Raw genomic sequence first — 9,382 nt, 5'->3', positions numbered from 1 at the left:
GGCATCACTGCTTCTCTGGGTAGGGTCCTGCTCTCTGCTCTTCTCCCTTGATGGTCCCAGGGACCTCCATTCCTAGACTGCAAAGTTAATCACTCCCCTCCTTGCTACAAAACACCTACCTTTACATTTCCAACCCTTATAATCAGTACTGATAACAATTATTCACTGTTGTATCACATGAGACCTATCTGCATTTCCTTTCATCGAGCCTGTAAATCTTGACGGGAGCAGAAAGCCTCTTTCTTCACTCATGGAGTGCCTGGTGGACTCAAACTGCTGACCTGTGGTTAACAGCTCCATGTCTAATCCACTACCCTAACAGAGACCTCCTTATGTGCTACAGTAGTAATACAAGCAAAGATACAGGTCTTACTGACTATTTTAGACTGTAAGCTTACTGACTATTTTATACTGTAAGCTTCTTTTGGGTAGAATCTTAGCATCATGACTTACTTATGAACCGTCTTTCAATAATTTTTTGTTGTATATTATGTGAATGGATGAGATAAAAGAAGAGCAGGTTTATGTAGTTACATAATAAGTTTTATACATGTTGAATTAAAAATATTAATGAAATTGTTGAATGTGAAACTGATGATGTGCCCTGTAAACTTTCATTCAATCCACAATAAAAACCTTAAATTAAAAAAAAAAAAATTAACGGGACACCAAATAGAACTGTATTGTAGGTTTCTTCCTGATGTGGCGCTGTGGGTTAATGCACCAGACTGTAAAGCTATTTGAACTGCAAGGTCAGTGGTTCAAGCTCACCAGCTGTTCCTCAGAAACCCCATACAGGGTCGCTATGGGTCAGAATTGACTTGATGGCACCTAACAACAACAAGTTAGAAGAAAGTCAAATTTGGAAACCACCCATTTAGAGATGATGGGGTCAAGCTAGGACAGTAATTAAGCTCACCCATAGAGTATGTAGAAGAAAGATACTTGGAAGAAAAAAAGAACATTTAAGGGTAGAATGAGGATGAAGGACTTGAGATAAAAAAATAGAAGTAGAACAAGGAGTGTCGTGTCATTGAGGCCGAGGGAAAAGATGTATAGAATGCATTATTCAATTGTGGCAGACTAAAAGATGAAACTCATCTTGAAGATAATTTAAAGGCATAATGTAAATGAGGTCCTGGTGTGGCACTGTAGGATAAGCACTGGACTGCTAGCCACAAGATTGGCAGTTCAAAAACCATTAGCCACTCCTCAGAAACCCTATACAGAGTCTCTAGTAGTAGGAATTGACGTCGACACTTAACAACAATTGCAAATGGAGCTGTAGAACCTAAGTTTCTCACTTATCTAGGGCTACTATAAGAGAAACACCACAAATTGGTCATTTTAAAAAGCAGAAACTTATTTTCTCACAGTTTTGAAGTTCAAATTCACAGTGCCAGCTCCAGGGGAGGTCTATCTTTCTCTGTTGGATCTGGGGGAGGGCCCTTGTTCCTTGATTTATTGCTGACTTTCCTGTGGCTTGACATCTGTCTTCCCTCATCTCTGCTTGTTTTACTCATTGCCATCAATTCAATTCTGACTCATAGAGACCCTGTATAGGGTTTCCAAGACTGTAAATCTTTACAGGAGAAGAAAGCCTCATCTTTCCCCTGGAGAGTGGCTGGTAGGTTTGAACTGCTGACCTTGCAGTTAGCAGTTCAGTAGGTTTGAACTGCCGACCTTGCAGTTAGCAGTTCAGTGCTTATCCTACAGTTCCACTAGAGCTCCTGCTAGCTTATTTGTCTTGTCATTGGTATTAAGTATTGTTGAATCAGTTCTGACTCATAGTGATCCTCTATAGGGTTTCCGAGGAATGGCTGGAGAGTTTGAACTGCCGACCTAGGAGTTATTAGCAGTCCAATTCTTATCCTATAGCGCTGTACCTAATCCCCTCTTTTTATATCTAAAAAGTTATTAGCTTAAAACAAACCCTAACTGATAGGGCCTCTTAACATAACAAAGAAAACTTTAAATTCCTAAATGGGATGATAACCACAAGTATAAAGGTTAGGATTTACGACATGTATTTTGGGGAGACACAAGTCAATCAATCACAATAAGGTATTAATAAATGGTTGTGGTTGATGATGGTTCATTCTGAGATGAATTTCTGTCTATTGAGTATGCAGTTTTAGCAGATTGCTTCTGCATTTTAAAATGTGGTAGCATCAATATTGACTTGACTGTTTCACATATGCCTGCTGTTATTGTTGTTAGGTACCATTGAGTCAGTTCTAGCTCATAGCAACCCTTTGTACAACAAAATGAAACTCTGCCTGGCCCTGCACCATTCTTACAATTGTTCCTTCAATTTGAATCCACTGTTGGAGCCACTGTGGCAATCCTTCTCATTGAGGGCCTTCTCCTCTTTTCATTGACCCTCTTCTTTATCAAGTGTGATGTCCTTTTCCAGGGATTGGCCCTCCTAATAACATGTCCAAAGTATGTGACAAGTCTCATCCTCCTTTCTTCTAAGAAGTATTCTGTACTGTATTTCTTCTAACACAGAGTTGCTCATTCTCCTGGCAGTCCATGGTTTGTATATTCAAAAAATTTTGCCAAAACCATAATTTGAAGGCACCAATTCTTTAGTGTTCCATATTCATTGACAGAATTATGCATTCATATGAGGTTATTGAGGCAGAACTGTTTGAGTTGGGTGCACCTTAGTCTTCAAAGTGACAGCTTTGCTTTTTAACACTTTAAGGAGTTCTTTTAAAGCAGATTTGCCCAGTGCAATACACCAGTTGATTTCTTTTAAACTTTTTATTGTGAACTGAGTGAAGGTAAACAGACAAGATCATCAACTTTACTTTCAACCAATCATTTGTTTTGTTTCATCTCAATAATTTCCCTCCCCTCCCTGTAATAACAGTTACCCTACTTCCATCCTGAGGCTTCCCTTCTGCATCTTATTTTTCACAAATGAACAAAGTAAAAATATTTAATGTATACATACAAAACAAAACTATAAATCCATTTAAATGTCCAAAGGGTACATTTTGCAAGCCATCCTCCTGTCCGGAGGCACACAGCCTTGCTCAGTCCTCAGGGGCTCTATCTTTGTTTGCCATTGCCTCTACCATTGTCTCTGCTATCGCTGATTTTCTGGGTAGGATCTCATGCTCCACTCATGATCTTCCTTCTTGATGGTCCTAGTGTCCTTTGTTCCAGAAATGAAAGATTAACTACTCCCCCCGTTTAGTTGCATATCTTCTACAATTACAGTGGTGACATTCACAATTAATTTGGCTAACAATTACTCACCATTGACTCATAAAATCCTATCACCATCATCATCAATACCCTTTCACCAGATCTATCTGGAAAAGAGGAAAACTATTGAGTGGGGGTTCTACTTTACTCCCTCCCATTCTGCAACTAAGCACACTCATGAAAGCTTGTAAGCTAGCCACTTTGTGCCTTTATAGCCCCTACCCCCCATTTTTGATAGCCAATCTCTAAATTGCCCGTCCCTATCAACCCAGTGAGTCAGCTGATCTCTTTGACTGCTGCTTTCATGGCTGTTAATTGTGAATCTAAGTAAAATGAAATTCTTGACAATTTTAATCTTTTCTCATTTTTTTTCATGATGTTGCTTATTGGTCCAGTTGTGAAGATTTTTATTTTCTTTATGTTGAGGTGCTGTCCATACTAAAGGAGTTTTCAACCGTGGCAGACTAAGTCTTTGATTTTCATCAGTTAGTACTTCAAGTTCTCATTGCTTTCAGTATGCAATATTGTGTCATCTGCATATTTCAGGTTGTTTATGAGTCTTCCTTCTATCCTGTTATTCTATTCGTCTTCATATAGTCCAGCTTCTTGAATTATTTACTCTCACATATACTAGAAACTTAAACAAAAATGAAAAATGTATTTGCTTATAAAATGACTTCATCAAATTTTTGTTGATTCTTGTCTCCTAATATCTAATAGATATTGTCAGAGAGAACCTAATAGTTTAAATCAGTAGGTTATATTCCCTTAGGGAAATTTGACTGGAAACATTTGTGTTGTTGTTGTTGTTGAACAAAATTATTTAATTCTTCTTACCACTTATAAAAGTAATATGTCAGTGTGAGGTTGACTTAATAAATTATGATCTGTCCATAATAGTGGAATCTTGGTGTGGCACTGTAGGATACGCACTGGACTACTAACCTCAGGGTTGGCAGTTGAAACCCACTAGCTGCTCTCAGAAACCCTATGCAAAGTTGCTATAAGTTGGAACTAACTTGATGGCACTAATAACAACAACAACAACAACAACAACAGTGGATTACTGTGTACCCCAAAGCTATCAAGTCATTTCTAACTCTTAGCAATCCTACAGAACAGAGTACAGCTGCTCCACAGGGTTTCCAAGTCTGGGAATCTTTAGGGAAGCAGACTGCCTCATCTTTCTCCCTTGGAGTGGCTGGTGGGTTGGTACCACTAATTTTCTGTTTAGCAGCTGAGCACTTAACCACTGCATCACCAGGGCTTCTTAGATTACTATGTAGTTATTTAAAAAGAGCAAGCTCTGTAGATGCTGATATGGGACAGTCTCCAAGTTACATTATTCAATTGAAAAACAAAGCAAAGTGAAAAACTGTGCATACATCATGCTATCTTTATATTAAAAAGAGGGAAAGTAATATATGTGTGAAATATTCCTACACGATAATCAAGAAATGGATCATATTTATTGAGTACATGGTGGGGATGGTGGTGGCTGGGGACCTGGGTACACTGGTGGCAGGAAGACTTTTTCACTATACTTTTTTTTAAATTTCAGTTTTTATTGTGAACTGAGTGACAGTTTACATGGGAGAACATCAGCTTTACACCATCGTTACATTGCAATGATTACAATCTCCTCCATGCATCATCATGCAACAATATTTGCTTCCATTCCCTCTGTTTTTTTTTGGGGGGGTGGGCAGAGGGCTGATGTACACAAAAACACTCAGGAATATATATTAATTTAAACTGCCAAAGGGCATATTCTGCAAGCTTGCCTCCTGGCTGCAAGTACCCAGCTCCTCTCTTTCAATGAGTCCAGAGTCCTTAGCTGCTCCCTCTCTCCATGTCCTCATCTCTGCCTCCATCTCTGGTGTCACTGTTTCTCTGGATAGGGTTCCACATTCCACTAGTGCTCTTCTCCCTTGATGGTCCTAGGGTCCTCTGTTTCTGAACTGTAAGATTAACTACTTCCCCATTTTTGTTACAAAACTTCTACCTTTACAGTTGTTACAGTCACAGTTATTCATGATAACAATTAGTCACTATTGAATCATAAGAATCTTATCCCTATCTCTTCACCAGACCTGTCTTGACAAAATGAAAGCTATTCAGTGGGGTCTATGCCTTCCTCCTGCACACTCTTAAACTAGACTCCCTCTTGAAAACTTGTAAGCCTGTCACTTCATGCCTTTATCGCCCCGTCATTTTAGGTAGTCAATGTCTAAGTTGCCCGTCCCTATCTATCCTGTATGGTGGTGGTGGTTATGTGCTGTGGAGTCAGTTCCAACTCATAGTGACCCTGTACAGGGTTTCCGAAGCTGTAAATCTTTGCAGGAATAGACAGTCTCATCATTCTTCTGGTGAACAGCTGGTGGATTTGGATCTCAGATTGAACCACAAGGTTGGTGGTTCAAATTCATCAACTGCTCCTTGGAAATCCTCTACAGGGTCGCTATGAGTTGGAACCAACTCAACGGCACTTAACAACAACATATGGATATATATAAATATATGTGTGTGTGTATGTGTTGTTGTTATTAAGTGCTGTCGAGTCAGTTCCGACCCATAGCGACCCTATAGAGGGTTTCCGAGGAGCAGCTGGTGAGCTTGAACTGCTGACCTTGCAGTTCAAATGGCTTTGCAGTCTGGCGCTTTAACCCACAGCACTACACCAGGACTTCATGTGTATGTATGTGTATATCTATATCTTTATCTATCTATCTATCTATTACACATATGTGTGTGTGTGTGTGTTTGTGTGTATCTGCACATACACACGGAGTCCTGGTGTGGCGCTAAGGAGCTCTGGTAGCATAGTGGTTATGAATCAGGCTGCGAACTTCAAGGTCAGCAGTTCAAAACTACCAGCTGTATACACATTACACATATGGGAACACCTTGACGCTGTAATATAAGCACTGGACTATGCTGGGGTGGCACTGTAGGATAAACACTAGACTGCTAACCACAAGGTCAGTGGTTCTAACCTACCAGCTGCTCCTTGGAAACCCTATACAGGTTTGCTATGAATCAGAACTGACTGGAAGGCACTCAACAACAATGGCAACTATATATATGCATAAATTCCATTATTATTTACTTATTTTTTTAGAATTATACAGATTCTTTATTAATCAATAGGACAATTCTGATTGAAAAGGAAAGGCTATGGTAGTGGATGCTAAAAGTTCTACACTGAGAAGGAGCATTAGCCCTTACCCAGGAAGGCTCTGTGGGGACAAGAGGACTGTGGTTGATTAGTAATGTCTGCCAGGAAGGAACATGGGTGTCAGAAAGATCCAGAACTCCTCTATAATCAGCCTAAACTAAATCATTATTGTTTTATGCTCTGAATAATAGCCAGGTGAATAAAATTAGAAAAAATGGTCTTTAAAAGGTTCTTTTAATCAATATTTGACTAACAATATTAAATAAGATTATTTTTATAATTAAATCATTCAATGATTTTTTTCACTCACACTAGTTATAAGCATATACATTAAAGTCTACCATTATATAAATTTCTCTCATGTAAACATGAAACAATCATAATAATGATGATCCATAAACTATAAGAGCAGGGGCTTTAGAATTCCAGATGTAATAGTCAGAAGGAAGTAGTTTCTGGTTTATACTTATTTTTGGTTTTCCTGATGCAAAAACTTGAACTAAATGCTGATCTATAACACCCAGTGAATGTGTAATCTAAGATCTTAAAATGAAATTTTATATATGCTGTGCTTCCAATACAAATCTGGTCAAATGACTGCTTCTCATGAATCTTTGTCCCAAACATTACTATTGCAGAAAGAGTAACTTCCATTGATTTTGGGAATTTTGGCCAATAGTCCAGATCAATAAGCTATTCTCTTGAAATTCTTCAAGATGGTCAAAACTTACTCTGTATTCCACATGTGTGATTGGACCTCTATTATAAAAAGGAATGTGAGCTTCCCAGAATTCAAAATTGTTTTTCACATTTTCATGAAGTTTTAAATTAACTATAATTTTTAGCTGTACTTGCTCCTACTGCACTTGATGAGATCCCAGAATTGGTGGGATAGGGACCTGGGAAATATAATAATATAAATTGAATGATTCAAAAGGTGGAGCGGATGGAAATTTGTAAGGTCCACTAAATACTGTTGCATCAATATTAGTAGATATAAGAATGGCAGGTAAGGACTTCCGGCGCTTCCCGGATCAGGCAACTCAGAGTAGACACTAGAGAGGGAGAGAAAGGAATAGTCAGAAACACCACATTAGAAGGCTTGTAAGTCTGTCTTCTGCCTATGACTGATTGGAATACCTAAAATGGGGCTACAGCATACCCAGTGAACGAGGCTTCTTGTGGAGCCTTTGCAATACATAAAACTATAGGTAGAAATTGGAACCACATCCAGATCTCCAGAGATGAGAAATCTCCACTTGAAAGGACGAGCAGACCAGCCTGGAGCAGCTAGAAGAATAAAAGATACCTCTTGAAAGAAAGACCTGCAGGAAAAATGGAGGCAGATGGTCTGTTACTATAAGAACAAACAAATCGCTTCCCTAGGAAATATCAAGGCAAGTGGCCAGGTCCTCTCAACGCAAACCCCCTTCCAAGACTAAGACTCAACGGAAATGCATGCTCTGATTGGTGACCACACACATCACCGATGGGGGGAAGTGGGGTAAAAGCAGCAATGAAGCGGCAAGCTAAGCCCTACAATGTTCAGTGGACTTCTGTGGACCCAGTTGGGAACCTGGTTGGCAAGCTGAGTGAAGAGACCTGGGGACTCTTAGGCCCAGAGTCAGTGGCGTGGCCACGGAGGATTTGAGAGGAGAGTGGAGCTACCGGCTGAGGGAAGAGAGGACATATGCACAGGAGCGCCCACACTTGCAGATGATACCCACGTGACCTGGACCGCAGGACTGGATGAACGGAGCTCAACCAGGAGAGGAAAGAAGAGTGGGGGAAAAATGGCAGTCAAGAGAAGTCACACAAGGATGAACCAGAATATTCTGCAGTGATGATCCCTTGGTGGGGAGGCTTAGGCTGATGCTAACATTTGACATGATCCTTCCATATCATAATTACAAGTTACAGCTCAAACGACTTGCCATTTATCTGCTATATCTCTTTTATCATGTTGCCTGGATTTTACATTTTCAGTGATAGAAAGAAACAGAAACTCATGGTTTTCCTTTGTGTGTTCCAGTTTTCCAGACTGTCTGTTTTTTTGTGGCTGAGTCACAGACAAAATTAGTACTAGCCAATGAATTTTGTAAGTTGGCATCTAACAAAGTACCACACGGACAAGTCTGCAGAAGCAAGTTAGGCAATTGATTCTGAATTTAGTTAAGTGTCATCTTTTTAACCCAAGAAAAGGAAATCTTACACCCCCAAAAGAAGTTCCAAGTCTTGTGAAACTTCACTAATGCTAGTCAATGATGGATGAAGGTATAAAGTTTGTTCAACTAGCAGAACAGAAGCATCTATAATGCTTCATAAAAGCAACAACTGGGCACAGTTCTTCATCTCCTATTGGATGTCCATAGATGGACATTTTATTGATTCATGAACAGCTATCCTGACTCTACAAAGTCCTTATCATCATCCAATAATCTAAATTCAGAGTAGTACTTAAAGTAAAGGAACATCTATAGGAATAGGCACATAACTTGCTCCATTGAAGACTTAGGCTCATTCTTTAACAGTTAGATTCTGTCTGGTGAAGCTCATGGTGCCACAAAGTGGAGTTGTTGGTTCATGGCTTATGAGCCACACTGCCCACTGGGCCATGATAGGTCACAAAGAATCAGCCCAAATCCAAGGTTGCCACTGCAAAGAGCACAGACTGGCTTTCTCATATGGACTCTTATTAGAAGCCTTGAGGCTCATCCTGAGCCACTATCTATTCCACCACTTACAAGTAGGGCTTTTCAGAAACGTTAGCTCCTATAGGTGAGATGACTAAAACTTCTTAAGTTCCTCTGGGCCAAAGCATGCCACATAAAGTTACATGTGAATCTGTACCTAGAATTTTCAGAAGCTTACTTATCGTTACAACCCTATCACTTCAAATTCCATTATCTTTTTTTTTTTAATTTAAGGTTTTTATTGTGGATTGAGTGAAAGTTTACAGGGCACATCATCAGTTTTACATTCAAC

The 9,382-nt window shown here is 39.5% G+C and overlaps 1 pseudogene; it reads right to left on the bottom strand.

The window, feature by feature from the left end:
- Positions 1 to 8,318: 8,318 nt before the first annotated feature.
- Positions 8,319 to 9,013, bottom strand: LOC102826766 (annotated as a pseudogene).
- Positions 9,014 to 9,382: the final 369 nt, after the last annotated feature.

Source organism: Chrysochloris asiatica, unplaced genomic scaffold (genome assembly GCF_000296735.1).
Source record: "Chrysochloris asiatica unplaced genomic scaffold, ChrAsi1.0 scaffold00083, whole genome shotgun sequence".
Taxonomy (NCBI): Eukaryota; Metazoa; Chordata; class Mammalia; order Afrosoricida; family Chrysochloridae; genus Chrysochloris; species Chrysochloris asiatica.
Note: the sequence above shows the minus strand (reverse complement) of the source record. Positions and strands in the feature narration are given on the sequence as shown.